The sequence below is a fragment of the Helianthus annuus genome, chromosome 11, assembly GCF_002127325.2.
Source record: "Helianthus annuus cultivar XRQ/B chromosome 11, HanXRQr2.0-SUNRISE, whole genome shotgun sequence".
Lineage (NCBI taxonomy): Eukaryota > Viridiplantae > Streptophyta > Magnoliopsida > Asterales > Asteraceae > Helianthus > Helianthus annuus.
The window spans coordinates 53,045,019-53,065,995 of record NC_035443.2 but is presented as its reverse complement, the minus strand read 5'-3'; positions in this window follow the sequence as shown (position 1 = coordinate 53,065,995).

Genomic DNA, 20,977 nt, shown 5'->3' with positions numbered 1-20,977 from the left:
TCCCATATGCTGAGTATAGGATCCTGCCGGTTGGAAATATGATCCTGATGCCTGAGTCACTACTGCTAGGCCGAAATGCACTCCTCTTAATCCACCCATATGTTGAACGTCTGGGGCCTCTGATGGCTGTGAAGTAATCATCGGAGTATCAAAATTCAAAGATTTGGGCATCAGTGGGGAATGATCCTCTGCGGTTCTCTTTTGTCTTTTGAGATCTCCAATTTCTCTGAGGATCCTGTCATTAGTTTCATCATGCTGCTACATACGATCCCTCATCTGCATAATCAAAGTAAATATATCACTAGTACTGGGAGCAGAAGAAGTTAGAGCAGAAGATGAAGGTTTAGAGAAGATAGGAGTTGGTCTCTTCTCAGCATTTTTCTGAGATCCAGCTGGTGGTGGAGGCAAAGGTGGAATGCCATTAGATGAATTGACTGCAGACATCGCTGTGGAAGTATTCTTCAACGATGAAGCCATGCAACACTTCCGGAGTGATCACCAACAGAAAAACTTTCTTATGAATGAAGCACCAATTGCCCCACGGTGGGCGCCAAACTGTTTTGGTCAAAAATCACTTAAAGATAATGCAACCAAACTCTATGTAAACGGGGAATGATGCTTGGTATGATGAACAAAGTGAAGGATCACTCAAATGTAAAATGCACTAGTGACACAAGGATTTATACGAGGAAAAAGCCCTTGATCAATGAATGATCTCCGGCATAAAAAACCTCGGGTGATGGAAACTACCGATCACCAAACTTCAATATAACAAATAATGGTTACAACTTCGGATGGTAACGAGCTAGGTACAAGGATCACTATAGTATCGTATGCTAAAGCGTGAGAGAAATGTGTGTCCTCTTGCGAATGTTCAAGAGTACCATTTATACAAGTGTGTGTGGTTCTATTTTAGGCAAATCACCTAACTACTAGCTCGTTACCCCGTTAGAAATAGAAGTAAATTTAGCCTAAATAATCGCCCTTGAATTGTGCTGAGTTTCCATATTTGTCATAACGTCCATCTTTGATTATGCATGTGCGAGATTAGCGTGACAGATTCCTTGTTTACGTTGCTAAGACCGGATCCAACTCGTAATTCCTGCAAGATAATATTAAGTCCAAAGAGAACAGTCGTTAGTAAGAGGATCCTTGGAATGATCCGTGATCCTGATCCTGGAGCTCCTCTGAGGATCACTATCTGCCAAAGAAACAAGGATCACTTGTTAGGATCACATGTTAGGATCACATGTAAGGATCATAGGTCATAAAAATCCAGCCCTAACAGTTAGGATCCTAACCCTTAATTCCATAACCAGGATAACTATAAGACAAACCTTAGAGAGAAGTAAGGATCAAGGATCCTTAGTTGTTTGACTTCAAGGACCTGAAATATAGCATAACTTGGGACTAAGCCAATATAAGATAAAAGTTAGCAACTGGGGACAAGCCCAAGGATAACTGGGGACGAGCCCAAGGATAACTAGGGACGAGCCCAAGGATAACTTGGGACAAGCCCAAAGATAACTGGGGACAAGCCCAAGGATCGTTTGTAAACTGGAGTATGGCCCTAACTGGCGACTATCCAAACTTAGTGACATGAAAATGCCAAAACCTTAGCTAATGTGAAAACGTTAGAAACCTTAGGAACGGATGTATGGTACGTCTACCATTATACGTAGGATCCTAGGTATAGCCAGTACAATTGAATTATCAGCCCCTAAAGCGAGTACTGGTCCCACTGCCATGAACTATACCAGGATCATCATGCGCTACAGGCGGAACTGGGGTCAAGCCCAAATAACTGGGGTCAAACCCAAGGAACTGATTGCTTCTGTGGATAACCAACATTTTGCTAAGGATACCTGAACTTTCAAAACTCAGAATCACGTGAGAGATGGATAAAGGACACATGATCCTTATCCTTATATGAGAAAATAAGGAAATGAAATAGTTTGAGATTAGGATATTACCAAAGTAAGGATCGTCTGTCCTTTAAGGATCCTTCAAGGATACCCATAATGTAAGGATCATCTGTTCTATGAGGATCCTGCTCACATGAAGTATTTCTTCAAATGGACAGCATTCCAGGCTCTTGGTAGCAAATCACCTTCCATAGTCAGCAATCGATATGCCCCCTTTCCTGCCTCAGCTTCAATCAAGTAAGGGCCTTCACATTTTGGTGCCAATTTTCCATTAGCAGGATTGGTGGTATTTTGAAATGCTTTCCTTAACACCATATCATCTATGTAACCCTCCATAGTTTGTCCAATCTGATCCTTGAACATCATATTCACCAGCCTTTGATAAGTTGCACCTGCATTCCTTAGTCCAAACGGCATAGCAATATAACAATATATACCGGTTGGGGTCATAAAGGCCGTATCCTCTTGATCAGATGGTTCCATCTGAATTTGTTGAAATCCAGATGAAGCATCCATTAAAGTCAACAGTTCATGACCCGCCGTTGCATCCACCATGGAGTCAATGTGGGGTAATGGGAAAGGATCCTTGGGACATGCCTTATTTAAATCTGTAAAATCGACACATACCCTCCACTTTCCATTTTTCTTTTGAACTACAACCACATTGGCCAACCATCTTGGATATTTGACCTCTCTAATCATACATGCTCGGAGCAATTTCTCTACCTCTTCCTGGATAATGGTATTTCTTTCTAGTGCAAACTTCCTCCTTTTCTGATGGATTGGTTTGAATGACCTGTCAATGCCAAGTTTGTGAGTGATAATATCTTTAGATATACCTGTCATATCCTCATGTTTCCATGCAAAGGTAGTTTTCCTCCTTTTGAGGAAGGATATGAGGTCTTCTTTCATTTTGCCAAGGATCCCTGACCCGATATAAAGTTTGGATTCAGGATCACCAGGATCCATGAGGATTTCTGCCACATCCTGCTCTCTTGCCTCCAAGACATCCCTTGGAGGTTACTTTGATTGCTATTGTTCCCTTGACTTTGAGGCTGGTTTCATCGATGAAGTATAACAGTTCTTAGCCTCCTGCTGATCACTATCAATCTTCACTATTCCCCAAGGACTAGGGAGCTTCACACATTGATGGTAGGTGGATGGGACTGCCTTCATGTCATGTATTCAAGGCCTGCCAAGGATAACATTGCAACAAGATAAACAGTCAATAACACAAAATTTTTGATAATTATGTAATCCTTCAACATAAATTGGGAGTTTGATGTCCCCTAGAGTATTCTTAGTCTCGCCACTGAATCCCACGAGCACAGAGGATCTCGGTATTGTTAGGGCTGGATTTTTATGACATATGATCCTTACATGTGATCCTAACCAGTGATCCTTATTTTCTTTGGCAGATAGTGATCCTCAGAAGAGTTCCAGGATCAGGATCACGGACCATCATAGGGATCCTCATGCTAACAGTTGTTTTCATTGGATTTAATGTTATCTTGCAGGAATGTCTAGCAGGATCCGCTCTTAGCAACGTAATCAAGGGACCCGTCTTTACAACTTTGGCATATGCTTAATCAGAGATGAACGTTGTAGAGGATATGGAAACTCAGCATGATTTAAGGGCGATAATTTAGGCTAGATTTACTTTTATTCCTAAAGGGGTAATGAGCTGATAGTTAGTCTATTTACCTAAAATAGGGCCACTCACACTTGTATATATAGCACTCTTCCACATTCGGAAGACACACAACACATTCTCACACGCTTAGACACAATACTATAGTGATCCTTGTACTCAGCTCGTTACCATCCGAAGTTGTAATCATTATTTGTTATATTGAAGTTTGGTGATCGGTAGTTGCCATCACCCGAGGTTTTTTATGCCGGAGATCATTCATTGATCAAGGGCTTTTTCCTCGTATAAATCCTTGTGTCACTTGCATATTTCATACTAAAGTGATCCTTTACTTTTTCATCAAACCAAGCATCATTCCCCGTTTACATAGAGTTTGGTTGCATTATCCTTGTGTGATTTTTTGACCAAAACAGTTTGGCGCCCACCGTGGGGCAATTGGTGCTTCATTCATAAAAAGTTTTTCTGTTGGTGACCATTCCGGAGTGTTGCATGGCTTCGTCGTTGAAGAATACTTCCACAGCGATGTCGGCAGTCAATTCATCTACTGGCATTCCACCTTTGCCTCCACCACCAGCCGGATCTCAGAAAAATGCTGAGAAGAGACCAACTACTATCTCCTCTAAACCATCATCTTCTGCTCTAACTTCTTCTGTTCCCAGTACTAGTGATATATTTACTTTGATTTTGCAGATGAGGGATCGTATGCAGCAGCAGGATGAAACTAATGACAGGATCCTCAGGGAAATCGGAGATCTCAAAAGGCAAAAGAAAACGGCAGGGGATCATTCCCCACTGATGCCCAAATCTTTAAATTTTGATACTCCAATGATTACTTCTCAGCCATCAGAGGTCTCAGACATTCAATATATGGGTGGATCAAGAGGAGTGCATTGCGGCCCAGCAACAATGACTCAGGCATCAGGATCATATTTCCAACCGGCAGGATCCTATACTCAACATATGGGATCCTTCATGAGCTTAGGATCCTCCTTTGTTCCAGGGTCATCCCAGGTTCAAGGATCCTCCTTTGTTCCAGGATCATCCCAGGTTCAAGGATCCTCCTTTGTTCCAGGATCATCCCTGGTTCAAGGATCCCCTCATATACCAGGATCCTTGAAGAATTTGCAAACAGGAAGTCCAGATGTCCATCAAGGAGATTTTATTCCAATGCAAACCATTGCTTCCACTGGTCCCTCCATCATCCCAGAATCCCTGCGACATGGATTCACATCCAATGTTCCTAATTTGAACCCGATGGGAGGTAACACTTTTAATAATTCTTATACCACTAACCATGGATTCATGCAGGATACAGGTATCAACCATGCTATGGCCAGAGAACTGCAGAAGCTGAAGGATATAATCTCAAGTGTTCCAGGGGTAGTGAAGCCTATCCCGGAGATTGCAGATGGAAGCCATAAGGTATCTCGTTTTGCACCACCAATTTGTGATGCAGAGGTACCCAAAAGGTTCCATATCCCTACTATGAAGCTGTATGATGGTACAACGGATCCTGAGGAGCACATAGCACAATACAGGGAGAGGATGGAGATCAATCCAATCCCAGAAAAGTTAAAGGAAGCATGCCTATGTAAAGGATTTGGATCCACTCTTACTGGATCAGCTCTTAAATGGCTGCTAAGTCTTCCCCCTTACTCTATTACTTCATTTGCTAATTTAGTTAATTTATTCAATAATCAATTCTCTTGTAGTAGAAAGTTTGAAAGATTGACTAGTGATTTATATAGGGTAACTCAGGGTCATAATGAATCATTAAGGGATTACATAACGAAGTTTAGTAAAGAATCCTTGGATATTCCTAACTTGGATATGGCCACAGCTGTTGAGGCCTTCAAGATGGGATTGCTTAAGGATTCATTGTTCTATGATGATCTTGTTATGACACCATGCAGGAACCTAGATGAAGTAAGAACTCGGGCACTCAGGTTCATCCGGCTAGAGGATGACAAGAGGATCCAGGAGAGACAAGCAGGATCCTCAAAGCAAGAAAAGCAAGGATCCTCTTTCAAAAGCAACAAATTCAAATCCTACCATGGAAATGACAACCAAAACGTGCATGTTGTTGACCAAGAAGGGGATGATGAGGATTATCCTCCGATTTCTGAATATTGTTTCTCCGTTGACAATCATGAACTAATCCTTGCAATGCAGAATCTAGGAGAAAAAGCCAGGTGGCCCAGAAAGAATGACAAACCAACTGGAACTAAAGACAAATCGAAGTGGTGTGCATACCACGAGGATTTTGGGCATTTAACTGAAGAATGTATCGCATTAAGAAAGGAAATTGGATATCTGCTAAGCAAGGGGCATCTAAAAGAGTTGTTGGGAAGAAAAAAGCAAAGGACTCAGGATCCTGAAAGGATCCCTGAAAAAGCTCCAGCCCCTCCGGCAAATGCACAAGTGATCAACTTTATTTCTGGAGGATCAGACATCTGTGGTACATCCTTCTCGGCAGCTAAAAGGCATGCAAAGGAAGCTAAAATAGATAACGGAGAAAGGCCTATTCGAACATCAAGCGTCTCGGAAGGAAAAATTATAACCTTCGATGAGGATGATAGAATTAACATCCAGGATCCTCATCATGATAGTCTAGTCATCACTCTCTTTATCTCTAACCATTTTGTCCGCAGGATCCTTATCGACGGAGGAAGCTCAGTAAACATTATCCAGCTTGATGTTCTGAAGAAGATGGGTATTCCAGAATCAGACATCACACCAAGATCCTCTGTGCTTGTGGGATTCAGTGGAGAAACTAAGAAAACCCTGGGGGACATCAAACTCCCAATCTACGTGGAAGGATTACATAATTATCAAAAATTTTGTGTTATTGACTGTTTATCTTGTTGTAATGTTATCCTTGGCAGGCCCTGGATACATGATATGAAAGCAGTCCCATCCACCTACCATCAATGTGTGAAACTCCCTAGCCCATGGGGAATAATCAAGATCGACAGTGATCAGCAGGAGGCTAAGGATTGTTATACCTCATCCATGAAACCAACCTCGAAGCCAAGGGAGCAATAGCAATTACAGTATCCTCCAAGGAATGTCTTGGAGGCAAGGGAACAGGATGTGGACGAAATCCTTTTGGATCCTAATGATCCTGAATCAAAAATCTATCAGGGATCCTTAGCAAGATGAAAGAAGACATGATATCCTTCCTCAAAAGAAGAAAATCTACCTTTGCATGGAAACACGAAGATATGACAGGTATATCTAAGGATATCATCACTCATAAACTTGGCATTGACAGGTCAATCAAACCAATCTATCAAAAAAGGAGGAAGTTTGCACCAGAAAGGAATGCCATTATCCAGGAAGAAGTAGAAAGACTACTTCGAGCAGGTAAGATCAGAGAGGTAAAATATCCAAAATGGTTAGCCAATGTGGTTGTTGTCCAAAAGAAAAACGGAAAGTGGAGGGTGTGTGTCGATTTCACTGATCTGAATAAGGCATGTCCCAAGGATCCTTTCCCATTACCCCACATTGACTCCATGGTGGATGCAACGGCGGGGCATGAACTGTTAACTTTTATGGATGCATCATCTGGATTCCAACAAATTCAGATGTAGCCATCTGACCAAGAGGATACGGCTTTTATGACCCCAACCGGTTTATATTGTTATATTGTCATGCCTTTTGGATTAAGAAATGCAGGTGCAACATATCAAAGGCTGGTGAATATGTTGTTCAAAGATCAAATTGGACAGACTATGGAAGTGTACATAGATGATATGGTAGTAAAGTCAAAGAAAGCTGAGGATCACCTAAGGGACTTGGAGGAAGCATTTGATAACCTTGATAATTATAACATGAAGCTTAATCCTTCAAAATGTCACTTTGGTGTTAAAGCAGGTAAATTTCTAGGATATATGGTAACTCAGAGGGGCATTGAAGCAAGCCCGGAACAAATTAAAGCATTGGTGAATATCAAATCCCCTGCCAACGCCAAGGATGTGCAAAGGCTAACAGGCAGGATAGCTGCTCTAAATAGGTTCATATCCAAATCCTCAGAAAGATGTAAAGAATTCTATGATATCCTAAGAAAGAACAAGAAATTTGAGTGGACTGAAAAACATGAGAATGCTTTACAAGCCCTCAAAGAATACATGTCCTCAGCTCCAGCATTGATGAAACCCGGAAAAGGAGATGTGTTATCCTTATACCTGGCGGTATCCTCAACAGCTGTAAGTGCAGTCCTTGTTAAGGATCATGAAGGTACACAATATCCTGTCTATTATGTAAGTAAGAGTTTACTTGATGCTGAATCCAGGTACTCACACCTTGAAAAACTTATTCTTGCATTAATTATGGCATCTACTAAGCTAAGACATTATTTTGAAACCCATGCTATTGTTGTTAGAACTAATTTTCCAATCAAGAATGTCCTCAGGAAACCAGAGATGTCCGGAAGGATGGCTAAGTGGGCAGTAAAGCTTAGTACCCATGATATAAGATATGAGCCTAGAACAGCCATCAAATCTCAAGCATTAGCATACTTTGTGGCTGATTTCAGTAGTGATCTACAAAAGGAAGCCGAATTGGAGGTCCAGCAGCTGGATGAGACCAAGGATCCTTGGATACTACATACTGATGGATCCTCAAATGTCAAAGGCACAGGGCTTGGCATACTACTAAAATCGCCACAGGGGGACATAATACCCCATTCCATAGCTTGTGAGTTCCAAGCCACTAATAATGAGGCTGAATATGAAGCCTTAATCGCTGGCTTACAAATTGCTAAGCATATGGGGATCAGGTATCTTGAGGTATACGTGGATTCATTGTTAATCACTAATCACTTTAATGGATCCTATGCTGTGAAAGGTGAAAAACTAACCAAATATTTAGAGATAGTCAAAGAATTGGCACTCTCCTTTGTTTCTTTCAGTTTGTCACAGGTACCAAGGGAGGAAAATACAGAAGCTGATGCATTGGCCAATCTAGGATCATCTTTGAAGATCCCAGAGAATATAAGTATCCCCATCATCCATATCCTGGCTCCTGCTATTGAAAAACAGGTGGCCATGGAAATAGAAGAGGATACTGCAATGATCCCTAGCGAGGATACTCAATCTTATTCAGGATCATGGATCTCACCAATCATGAGATACTTACAACACGGGGAGATTCCTATGGGAGAAAATCCTAGGGCTTTCAGGATTAAGGTATCTCAATTCACAATCTTAAATAATGTGTTATATAAGCGATCTCTTGCAGGACCATATTTAAGATGTATTGAGGATCCTGAAATTCAAGAAGTGTTAAAAGACTTCCATGAAGGTGATTGTGGAAACCACACTGGGGGCAGGGCATTGTTCTCAAGGATCCTTAGAACAGGATACTATTGGCCAACTATGAAGAGGGATGCTGTGGAGTATGCTAAGAAGTGTGATCCTTGTCAAAGACACAGCAATATCCTTCATCAGCCGGCTGAATTTCTACATCATATACCATCCTCTTGGCCATTCATGAGATGGGGGATGGATATAGTTGGCAAGCTCCCTAAGGCACCTGGTGGAAAAGTATTCATGCTTGCCATGACTGACTACTTCTCCAAGTGGATAGAGGCCGAAGCCTTTGCCCAAGTCAGAGAAAAGGAAGTGATATCCTTTATTAAAAGAAACATTATAACTAGATTTGGCATTCCTTCTGAAATTGTATGTGATAATGGTTCCCAATTTATTGGGAGCAGGACTACTGACTTTTGTGACAGTTGGGGGATTAAGATGATAACATCAACACCAGTCCACCCACAAGCCAATGGCCAAGCAGAATCATCCAACAAGATCATCATCAACAATCTGAAGAAGAAACTTGGATCCAAGAAGGGGAAATGGGCAGAAGAATTGCCTTATGTGCTTTGGGCTGACAGGACAACTCCCAAGAATGCTACTGGTCAAACACCCTTCTCCTTGGTGTTTGGGGCAGAAGCAGTGATCCCAACAGAAATGGTGGTTCCAACTGCTAGAACAAGTACCCGTGATCCTGAAGAGAATGCTGCAAACTTGGGTCAGGATTTGGATACTATTGAAGAAATCAGGGATCTGGCTAGGATAAGGATGGCTAGCTACCAACAAAGAATGGCTGGTGCTTATAACAAAAATGTCAGAATAAGGAAATTCCAAGAGGGGGATATGGTATTGAGAAAAGCATTCCAAAATACCATCAATCCTGCTGACGGGAAATTAGCACCAAAGTGGGAAGGTCCTTACTTGATTGAAGCTGAAGCAGGAAAAGGGGCATATAGATTGCTAACCATGGAAGGAAATTTGTTACCTAGAGCCTGGAATGCTGTTCACTTAAAGAAATATTTCATGTGAACAGGATCCTCCTGGCACATATGATCCCTACATTGAAAGCATCCTCGAAGGATCCCGATAATGTCAATGATCCTTACTCTGGTAAGATCCTAATCCTAAACAATTTCATTTTCTTATTTTTACCTAAGGATAAGGATCACGTGTGACAACTCGTAATTTAAACCCACTTTGTGTAACGTTACGTGCTCACGTGAACTATGTTGTTGGAATGTTATGTTTATTTGTGTGTATGTATGTGTAGCCCAAACCGCACAACAAACCAAACCGCACAACACTAGCGTAACGCACAAGGCCTTTGGGCCGTATTGCTTGTAATTGATCTATAGGGCGGCCCAAGTGGTGGGTTTGGCCCATCCTTCCTTAACCGATTAACATTAGGGGAGTTGTAACCATATTTCATTTGTTGCAAAATACACTCTAACACACACAAACACTAGCTAATCTCCTTCTCTCTCTCACGAACCAAAGGCAGCCGAACATCCCTCCTTCACCGAAGATCATTGTGCTCGGATCACCCCCTTGTTGGATCATTCTCGTTATCAATCCTTTAACCGGTTAGTGTTAGCGAATCTTGTTTGTTAATAGTATTGTTGCCATGATGCTATGAGATAACTAGTGTTCTTGTATGAATATTAAATGGTTCTCGATGTGGTAATGATCATATAATTCGGGTTTCATATTGTTGAATTAGAAACATGTAAATGCTAATCGGGTTGTATATGGTTGTGCTAGAAACGAATACTGGTTAATCGGTAGTATGCATGTGTAATTAGATTGAATCATAAGAGTTGTTTAGATGTTGTCATGCTTTGAATATGATTAGGGTTCTTGAGGAAAATGTCTAATATGTGCTTGTTTGATCGATGATATGTTTGTTGGATGATGGGAAACGTGTTAATCGGGTTGATTTGGAAACTGATGTAACTATGAATTGATTGTGTTAATTGACAACAAAAATTGGAAACTATTAATGGGTAACCGACTTGCATATAATTCGGAATTAACAAAACAAATCGCACATCATGGCTGGTCGCACAAGACCTTCTGAGCGCACAAGACTAGCCGATCGTACAAAGGAGCCCACTCGTACAAGGCTCCTGGATCGCACAAGGCCTGTCTATTTTGGGCCTGTTGAACCGTGTTGTTATTGGGCTGGACCGCCCAAGGCCCCCACTCGCACAAGATGGATTGGATCGTACAACCCAATCCAATCGCACAACATAGATCTCAGTCGCACAAGGTCACTATTGGACCGGGCCTACTGTTGTATCGCACAAGCTGAATTGTTGATCAACCGATCGGGCTTTCAAGCCCAAACCGGATCGCACATGATGTTTGGATCGCACAAGATTGTTAATTGTTTATTGTTGTTGGGCCGTGTATGCTATTGGATCCCTTAGATTGTTTCTTGTTGTGTGCCATGATCTACGTGCTTGAAACGTGTTAGCTGTGTGAAACATACGTGCTTTACGTGAACCGAACCTGACTTGTATAATAAACGTGTTAGGACGTGATTGACCATTCTTAATTCAAGTAACTTTGGTATAACTTGCCGAGAAATCCCAGGTGAGTTCATTGCATTTTCTCAAGCATGCGTCCCGGTGGTTTGGGACAACTGGTAAACATTTGGAAGGGAAACATTGGGTAAACAACTTAATCGGTTTTGGTTGTTGCCTGGAGGGCAATGGGGGTAATTAGTTGATAGCGCTATTAGGTGGGAAACCTCACACCGGGCCGTAAGGACGGGCGTGAACTAATTATCTGGATAGGGCTATGGTTGTTAGAGGCACACTCCTCGGATACATATGGGCACACTCCCTAGGGTATCTAACGATGGCAACATAGCAAACAAGGGGTAATCACTCCCCGGATACACATGGGCACACTCCCTAGGGTATCTAACACGAGCAACATTGTAACGCAACATGGAATCGCATTAACATACATCTGGTAACTCAGCACGTTAACAAAACCTTGAACTCACCAGCGTAGTCTGACACACTTGTTTGCATGCTTGTAGGTCGTTGACTTTGGGACATGGACTTGCTATCTGGGCGTGCTGGAGTGGTCATAGATCGAAGCTGCTGGATTATTTATAATTGATACATTGGCTTTAAGTTTATTTTGAAACGATTACTAAACGACTTATCATATGCTTCCGCTACATAACTCTTGGAAATTAATATCGTGTTTGACATTTAATCTTGGCTACTAAGGACATGTCTTATTTAAATATTTACTATTAGTTCAATGTGATTAGTGGCTCAGACTCTGATGTGTAACACGCCTCGCGGGGTTTCCGCAGGTGGTATTTTGGGGGTGTTACAGTTTGGTATCAGAGCCACTGGTTATAGTGAACTAGGTTTTAAAACGTTTTGAAAAAAAAACCCAGACTATAACCGAACAACTTCGAAAATCGATCATGACACTCAGCTCCAGATTGCAAGGTTCGTCTCTCTCACTTTATACACTACTTGCTTAGCAGTCACACACTCACAACGTATATCAACAGAAACATCTAACACCATAGTGACTTGATAGTGTGACACTACTCTTCGACTCATGTAGATCATAGACCTGTAATACCGTCTGTTGTGTTATTTGAACGGGGGAAACTTCGGGCGCAAGCTAAGAGGCTCTGAGATGAACATGCAAATCGCCTTATTATTATGGGTGCACACTTAATAATAACGCGGGGTGCATGCAAGTCCCAGTGAGGCTTATCGAGCGTGAGAAGGGTTCTGCCTTACTATGTGTGAACCTGGTAGTATGTAAATATCAGTATGGTCCTTGACCCCTATCTTATTTCGATCTCTAAATCGGTTTATTCCCCACTATAGAAACATGAGTGGACGAGGACACGGACGTGGCAACATCAACATGACTCAGGCTGAGTTGACTGACCTAATCAATACCCGCGTGGCTGAGGCTCTAGCAGCCTATCAAGCTGGTACGGAATGTACCAAGTACTCCTTACTCTTATACCACGTACACGTCTTTTCATTCCTATAATGTGTTTCCTCCCGTTATTTAGGTCAACAAGCGCAACCTCAACCTAACCAGCCTGCGTGTACATTCAAAATGTTTATGGACTGTAAGCCACAGACCTTCACCGGAACTGAAGGGGCTGTGGGACTTCTGAGATGGTTCGAGAAAGCAGAGTCCGTGTTTTCTATCTGTAACTGTCCCGCTGGGGACAGGGTGAAATATGCCGCGGGCACCTTGGCTGATGGTGCCCTAACATGGTGGAACGCCCAAGTGCAGTTGTTGGGCATTGAGGCAGCGAATGCCACAACTTGGGAAGACTTTAAAGAACTGATCAGGGAAGAGTATTGTCCTCGGGATGAAGTTCAGAAGCTGGAAAACGAATACTACGACTTGAAGATGGTTGGATCTGAAGTCGAAGCGTATGTGAAGCGATCGTATGAATTGGCCGACATGTGCCCGAACTTGTCCCGGCCTATGTCTAGGAGGATTGAGTTATTCATCAAAGGGTTGCCTCCGCGTGTGAAGAGCTTGGTCACAGCAGCCCATCTCAATGATTTGACACAGATCGTTCGTCTGACTCACAAGATTGTGGATCAAGAGGTGGAAAGCGATTCGTTACCCCCGCGTATTTCGGCCACTAAAGCTGCTACACCCACTGCCACTGCGTCCGCTAATGATAACAAGCGGAAGTGGAGTGATTATGACAAGGCATCCAGTGCTGGCCAGACTCAGAAAAGGCCAGACAACAGCAACCGCAACATCAGCCAGTCGTCTTCCGTCAATCAAGACCAGGGAAGTGGCCACAGCCAGGGTTCGTACGCAGGGAAGAAGCCACGATGTAACAAGTGTGGCTATCATCATTTCGGGTCGTGTACTCGGAAGTGTGACAGGTGTGGTAAGGCGAGCCATGAGGCCAGGGATTGTAGGGCCCCACAGCCTAAACACCAGCAGCAACAAAACCAGCAGAATCAGAGACAACAGGGACAACCACCCCAGCAGAACCAGGGTTTCAGGAAGGGGTGCTACCAGTGTGGTGACGAGGGCCACTTTAAGCGGGATTGCCCTCAGTTAAACCAGAACGCTAACGATAACAACCGCCCGAATAATAACAACGCTGGAAACAACAACAACAACAACAACAACAACGACAATAATGGGGGAAACGGTGCTCGAGGCAGAGTGTTCCAGCTTGGAGCAGGGGATGCCAGGAATGACGGCAACGTTGTAACTGGTACGTTTCCTGTTAACAATCGTATTGCTTCTGCATTATTTGATTCGGGTGCCGATTGGAGTTACGTGTCCTTAGAGTTTAGTCAACGATTAGGGATAACCCCAACACCTTTAGAAGTTAAACAAGTAGTAGAATTAGTAGATGGTAAGACGATAGAAGCCTCGAATGTCCTTTTTGGATGCAAACTAGATCTCGTGGGTCAGGTGTTTGACATTGACCTCCTTCCCATTACGCTCGGTAGTTTTGATATAGTGATAGGCATGGATTGGTTGTCTAAGCACCAAGCAGAAATTCTGTGTAAGGAGAAGATTGTGCGTATTCCTCTCCCTGAGGGAGAGTCACTGTTAGTTCAAGGGCATCGTAGTGGGACGATGGTTGGGATTATCACGGCCATGCGTGCACAGCAGTATCTACAAAAGGGGTATCCTGCACTGTTAGCGTTAGTTACCAACGCTCAGTCTGAAGAGAGTAAGATCGAGGATCTACCAGTGGTGCGAGAATTCGCTGATGTGTTCCCAGAGGAGCTACCAGGGTTACCTCCTCATCGTCAAGTAGAATTTCAGATTGATCTTGCGCCGGGAGCGGCCCCAATTGCTCGAGCTCCTTACCGGTTAGCACCTGGAGAGTTACAGGAACTGTCCAATCAATTGCAGGAGTTGTTGGATAGGGGTTTCATTCGACCCAGTTCTTCGCCTTGGGGAGCCCCAGTTCTGTTCGTAAAGAAGAAAGACGGGTCATTCCGTATGTGTATCGACTATCGAGAACTCAACAAGGTGACCATTAAGAACCGCTATCCGTTACCACGCATCGACGACTTGTTCGACCAGTTGCAAGGGTCAAGTTTCTATTCAAAGATCTACTTAAGGTCGGGTTATCACCAGGTAAGGGTTAGGGAAGAGGATGTTCCCAAGACAGCCTTTCGAACGCGCTACGGACACTATGAGTTTTTGGTCATGCCGTTTGGATTGACCAATGCACCAGCGGTTTTCATGGATCTCATGAACCGTGTATGCAAGCCATATCTCGACGAGTTTGTTATAGTGTTTATTGACGACATCTTAGTCTATTCCAAGAACAAGGAAGATCACGAGCGTCACCTACGTCTCATCTTGGAACTCTTGAGAAGGGAGCAGTTGTATGCGAAATTTTCTAAGTGCGACTTTTGGATTCGAGAAGTGCACTTCCTTGGGCATGTTGTTAACGAGAAAGGGATACATGTGGATCCTGCGAAGGTGGATGCAGTTAAGAATTGGGCTGCACCAAAGACTCCGTCTGAGGTGCGACAATTTCTTGGTCTTGCAGGGTATTATCGAAGGTTCATTAAAGATTTCTCGAAAATCGCGCAACCTCTCACCTCGCTGACACAGAAGAACACGGTATACTCTTGGGGAGCGAAGCAGGAAGAGGCCTTCCAAGTTCTGAAGCAGAAACTTTGCAGTGCACCGATCTTGTCTTTACCGGAGGGCACCGAAGATTTTGTGGTATATTGTGACGCGTCAATTCAGGGTCTCGGTTGCGTGTTGATGCAACGCGAGAAGGTAATAGCTTATGCTTCTCGACAGCTGAAGGTGCACGAGAAGAACTACACGACGCACGACTTGGAGTTAGGAGCGGTAGTATTTGCGTTGAAGATTTGGAGGCACTATCTGTACGGTACCAAATGCACCATCTACACCGACCATAGGAGTCTCCAGCACATCTTCGACCAGAAAGAATTGAATATGCGACAACGACGATGGGTGGAATTATTGAACGATTATGAATGTGCCATCAAGTATCATCCGGGCAAGGCGAACGTTGTAGCTGACGCCCTCAGCAGAAAGGATAATGCACCCAGGCGTGTACGAGCATTGCAACTCACGATTCAGTCCAATCTCCCTTCCCAGATACGGGATGCTCAGTTAGAAGCATTGAAACCAGAGAACGTTCGAGCTGAAGCTTTACGTGGCTCGAGGCAACGACTAGAACAAAAGGGAGACGGTGCTTACTACGTAACCAGACGCATTTGGGTCCCATTCTTTGGCAACTTACGGGAACTTGTAATGGAAGAGGCACATAAGTCACGCTACTCTGTACATCCTGGATCAGATAAGATGTACCACGACCTGAAAACTACCTACTGGTGGCCCAGCATGAAGGCTCATATAGCAACCTACGTCAGCAAATGTTTGACTTGTGCTAAAGTTAAGGCGGAACATCAAAAGCCCTCAGGTCTACTGCAGCAACCAGAGATACCCACATGGAAGTGGGAACAGATCGCCATGGATTTCGTGACAGGGCTACCTCGAACCCAGGCTGGGAACGATACCATTTGGGTGATTGTTGATCGCCTCACGAAATCAGCACACTTCTTAGCAATCAAGGAAACAGACAAGTTTTCTCAATTGGCAGCAATCTACCTTAAGGAAGTGGTTTCTAGGCATGGGGTGCCAACTTCTATCATTTCAGACCGTGATCCGCGTTTCACTTCAGAGTTATGGCAGTCTATGCATAAATCGTTTGGTTCCCAACTCGACATGAGTACCGCTTATCACCCACAGACGGATGGTCAAAGCGAGCGCACCATCCAAACACTCGAAGATATGCTCCGGGCATGCGTACTCGACTTTGGAAAAGGATGGGAGAAGAACCTACCGTTGATAGAATTCTCCTACAACAACAGCTACCATTCAAGTATTAAGGCAGCTCCGTTCGAAGCACTGTACGGACGGAAATGTCGTTCACCTCTCTGTTGGCCTGAGGTGGGTGATAGCCAGATCACAGGCCCTGAGTTTGTTCTTGAAGCATCAGAAAGCATTGTGCAGATCAGAAACCGTATGGCCGCAGCTCGCGATCGTCAGAAAAGCTACGCTGACAAGCGTAGTAAACCACTGGAATTCGAAGTTAATGACCGCGTTATGTTAAAGGTTTCACCCTGGAAGGGTGTGGTGCGTTTTGGGAAACGCGGCAAACTAAACCCTCGCTATGTAGGACCATTCAAAATTCTGGAACGAATTGGAAAGGTGGCCTACAGGTTGGAATTACCTGCTGAGTTAGGTAATGTCCATGATGTATTTCACGTATCGCAGCTAAAGAAGTGTTTGGTTGATAAAACACTGGTAGTACCATTTCAAGAGCTGAAGATAGACGACAAATTGCAGTTTGTCGAAGAACCAATTGAGATTATGGATCGGAAAGTTAAAGTTCGTAAACACAGCCGTATACCGATTGTGAGAGTTCGTTGGAACTCAAGACGTGGTCCAGAGTTCACGTGGGAACGCGAGGACCAGATGAAACTTAAGTATCCACATTTGTTCCCCGAAGACCAGTCAAAACCTAGCGAACCTAATGTTGATGCAACTAGTGAATTTCGGGACGAAATTCCCATTCAAGTGGGGGATGATGTGACACCCCAGGAAAACTAGTGAACATTATAGCTTACGTTAGTTAGTGCGTACCAAATTTCGGGACGAAATTTCTTTTTAGTTGGGGATACTGTGACAACTCGTAATTTAAACCCACTTTGTGTAACGTTACGTGCTCACGTGAACTATGTTGTTGGAATGTTATGTTTATTTGTGTGTATGTATGTGTAGCCCAAACCGCACAACAAACCAAACCGCACAACACTAGCGTAACGCACAAGGCCTTTGGGCCGTATTGCTTGTAATTGATCTATAGGGCGGCCCAAGTGGTGGGTTCGGCCCATCCTTCCTTAACCGATTAACATTAGGGGAGTTGTAACCATATTTCATTTGTTGCAAAATACACTCTAACACACACAAACCCTAGCTAATCTCCTTCTCTCTCTCACGAACCAAAGGCAGCCGAACATCCCTCCTTCACCGAAGATCATTGTGCTCGGATCACCCCCTTGTTGGATCATTCTCGTTATCAATCCTTTAACCGGTTAGTGTTAGCGAATCTTGTTTGTTAATAGTATTGTTGCCATGATGCTATGAGATAACTAGTGTTCTTGTATGAATATTAAATGGTTCTCGATGTGGTAATGATCATATAATTCGGGTTTCATATTGTTGAATTAGAAACATGTAAATGCTAATCGGGTTGTATATGGTTGTGCTAGAAACGAATACTGGTTAATCGGTAGTATGCATGTGTAATTAGATTGAATCATAAGAGTTGTTTAGATGTTGTCATGCTTTGAATATGATTAGGGTTCTTGAGGAAAATGTCTAATATGTGCTTGTTTGATCGATGATATGTTTGTTGGATGATGGGAAACGTGTTAATCGGGTTGATTTGGAAACTGATGTAACTATGAATTGATTGTGTTAATTGACAACAAAAATTGGAAACTATTAATGGGTAACCGACTTGCATATAATTCGGAATTAACAAAACAAATCGCACATCATGGCTGGTCGCACAAGACCTTTTGAGCGCACAAGACTAGCCGATCGTACAAAGGAGCCCACTCGTACAAGGCTCCTGGATCGCACAAGGCCTGTCTATTTTGGGCCTGTTGAACCGTGTTGTTATTGGGCTGGACCGCCCAAGGCCCCCACTCGCACAAGATGGATTGGATCGTACAACCCAATCCAATCGCACAACATAGATCTCAGTCGCACAAGGTCACTATTGGACCGGGCCTACTGTTGTATCGCACAAGCTGAATTGTTGATCAACCGATCGGGCTTTCAAGCCCAAACCGGATCGCACATGATGTTTGGATCGCACAAGATTGTTAATTGTTTATTGTTGTTGGGCCGTGTATGCTATTGGATCCCTTAGATTGTTTCTTGTTGTGTGCCATGATCTACGTGCTTGAAACGTGTTAGCTGTGTGAAACATACGTGCTTTACGTGAACCGAACCTGACTTGTATAATAAACGTGTTAGGACGTGATTGACCATTCTTAATTCAAGTAACTTTGGTATAACTTGCCGAGCAATCCCAGGTGAGTTCATTGCATTTTCTTAAGCATGCGTCCCGATGGTTTGGGACAACTGGTAAACATTTGGAAGGGAAACATTGGCTAAACAACTTAATCGGTTTTGGTTGTTGCTTGGAGGGCAATGGGGGTAATTAGTTGATAGCGCTATTAGGTGGGAAACCTCACACCGGGCCGTAAGGACGGGCGTGAACTAATTATCTGGATAGGGCTATGGTTGTTAGAGGCACACTCCTCGGATACATATGGGCACACTCCCTAGGGTATCTAACGATGGCAACATAGCAAACAAGGGGTAACCACTCCCCGGATACACATGGGCACACTCCCTAGGGTATCTAACATGAGCAACATTGTAACGCAACATGGAATCGCATTAACATACATCTGGTAACTCAGCACGTTAACAAAACCTTGAACTCACCAGCGTAGTATGACACACTTGTTTGCATGCTTGTAGGTTGTTGACTTTGGGACATGGACTTGCTATCTGGGCGTGCTGGAGTGGTCATGGATCGAAGCTGCTGGATTATTTATAATTGATACATTGGCTTTAAGTTTATTTTGAAACGATTACTAAACGACTTATCATATGCTTCCGCTACATAACTCTTGGCAATTAATATCGTGTTTGACATTTAATCTTGGCTACTAAGGACATGTCTTATTTAAATATTTACTATTAGTTCAATGTGATTAGTGGCTCAGACTCTGATGTGTAACACGCCTCGCGGGGTTTCCGCAGGTGGTATTTTGGGGGTGTTACATCACGCATCCTTCATCCTCTTCTCACGAGAATTTAAGTTCTGATAGTCCAGGTATCCTCAGCATATCATTAAGAATCTTCAAAAGCATCTCAGATCCTTGGGTTCAACCCCAGTTATCCTTGGGCTTGTCCCCAGTTTCCGCCTGTAGCGCACGATGATCCTGGTATAGTTCACGTCTTTGGGACCAGTACCCACTTTCGGGGCTGATAACCTCATCGTACTGGCTATACCTAGGATCCTACGTATAATGGTAGACGTACCATACATCCGTTCCTAAGGTTTCTAACGTTTTCACCTTAGCTAAGGTTTTGGCATTTTCATGTCACTAAGTTTGGATAGTCGCCAGTAAGGGCCATACTCCAGTTTACATACGATCCTTGGGCTTGTCCCCAGTTATCCTTCGGGCTTGTCCCCAGTGATCCTATGGGCTTGTCCCCAGTTATCCTTTGGGCTTGTCCCCAGTTACTAACTTATCCTTTATATTGGCTTAGTCCCAAGTTATATTCCATTTTTTCAGGTTTTCGAAGTTAAACAATTAAGGATCCTTAATCCTTATTATCCATTAAAGTTTTACTTATGGTTATCCTGATTAAAGGTTAGGATCCTAACTTGGATCCTCAAGTATGATCCTTAACTATTTTTAATTTCATTCATTATTCATTTGAATAACCCATAGACCTTGACAACTGAACCTATGATTCTTAAAATAAACTACCTTGAAAATTTTCGATTATAGGATATTTGATCCAGGATCATATCCTAAAATTCTTGAACATGATTTGCTTAACCTTTCTTACTCAAATGAATATGTTTTTAAACAATTGGAAAATAAGAGGATAAACAAAGGATAACAACACGAGATAAGCCAAAAAGATTAGAGTTATTTTATTAACAAAGGATTTTAAACCCTTCAAAGTTGTCAAAATTGCCAACCCACGTTTCTACCAGCAAAACGTGGCCCGTCCACATGGGTTGGCAAAGGGTGTCCATTGTTTGTGCGGTCGTAGCATGCAGGAAAATAAAAAGCGGCAGGATCACAAAGGCTTCATCCCCCAAACAGAGGATCCCTCCACCATTTGCAATCCTACCTATTGTCTGAAGGATCCTGGATCCTCAATCCTAAAACTATTGTTTAAGTTACAGACCATCATTGTTTAAAGCATCACAACCACAAAAG